General features: G+C 45.5%; 1 protein-coding gene across 2 annotated transcripts in view; it reads left to right on the forward strand.

The window, feature by feature from the left end:
- LOC101846351 (G protein-activated inward rectifier potassium channel 3) overlaps positions 1-1,544 on the forward strand; it is a 101,593-nt gene that overhangs the window by 16,364 nt on the left and 83,685 nt on the right. The window lies entirely within an intron of this gene.

Below are 1,544 nucleotides of genomic sequence, written 5' to 3' on the forward strand. Positions count from 1 at the left end.
CATGCACACACACACACACACACACACACACACATACACACAAATACACAATACACTCGTATGCTCACACCCACACCCACCCAAACACACACACAAACACACACACACAGACACACGCACGCTGGCACGCACGCACTCACTCACCCACTCACCCGCATACCCAGAGATATTCTGTCGTCTGATCTCATAATTGATATCGCCCTCCCCATACGTCTGACATGATTGTCTCCCTTGCCCCCTGAACTGGGTACCCGTTTGTTTGCACACTTCAGTAAATTGCTTCCGTCATGTTGCCTGTGGACATGACACAGCAGCAATAACCGAGGAGTGTCATGCCAATACCGTGTACCACAGACCATCAAGGAGTGTCATGCCAATACCGTGTACACAAACCATCGAGAAGTGTCGCGTCAATACTGTGTATTACAAACCGCCAGGTAGTGTCATGCCAATACTGTATCACAAACCATCAAGGAGCGCCATGCCAATACATAGTAACACGAACCTGCCACAAAATTGAACATAGTTTTCTCCTTTTTCCTTCTCATTTTTTTCAGCCTCCCTATATTCCATTTTGTTATTTTCGTTGTTGCCTTTTTGTGACCTTCGCCATCTTTTCTTTTATTACCCTTGTCCTTTTCCTTTATTATCCGAAATATCCGGCAAGAACAGAAGGGAGAACAACTAGCAAGACAATTTAAGTCGAAAACCATTGAAGCATCCGTCTAATCGAGTCTGTGGCGTTAAAGGCTGCTGGCAAACAAGATCCATAAAGTCGTATCTCTTAGTGAGAAATTATGTGTTTTCTTTGTTGCCTGTGACCAGCGGCAAATTATGCCTCACACTCCAGAGACCTGCCGGCGGTAGAAACATATTACGGGTTAGTCCTGGAGTACAAAAGTTCAATGGAGTATTCGGTGACCTCTGCGCACTCTAGATTGTCCGATACACATTCCCCTGAAGAAGAGAAAAAGAGGGCGGGAGACTGTTTTGTCTCTGTGTTTTATCTGCATGTTATTGTGAGTGTATGTTATAATTTGTGAGTGTATATTATGTGTGAGCGTGTGCACGTGAGCGTATTTTGTTTGAGCGTATGTGTGTGAGTGTATTTGTGTAAGCGCAATGTGTATGTGTGTGAGTGTAAGTGTTTGAGTTCATGTGTGTTAGTATGTGTGTGAGTGTATTTTTACGAGTGTATGTGTGAGCATGGTTGCTTTTAAAGTTTTGTACCCACATCAATACAATGTTGATGACATTTGTAAGGCCTGCTGCTTCGGCCATGCTTGCAAATGGTATAGGTCAGCCCCGCAGACAAGGGAAAAATCAACCAAGTAAACTGCCCCTAACATGAATCAAACTCAACTCTTTTGCGTTCTAAGAAAAGACCAGCCCCCACCCCCTCCCATCCTGGTCGTGTCCTTGTTTGCACAAGGGTGTGTGTATGTGTGTGTGTGTGTGTGTGTGTTTCCATGTATGTGTGAGCACGTGCGTGTGCGCGCGTATGTGTGTGTGCGCGCGCGTGCGTGCGTGCGTGTGTGTGTGTG

This window comes from Aplysia californica, unplaced genomic scaffold (assembly GCF_000002075.1).
Source record: "Aplysia californica isolate F4 #8 unplaced genomic scaffold, AplCal3.0 scaffold00192, whole genome shotgun sequence".
NCBI lineage: Eukaryota > Metazoa > Mollusca > Gastropoda > Aplysiida > Aplysiidae > Aplysia > Aplysia californica.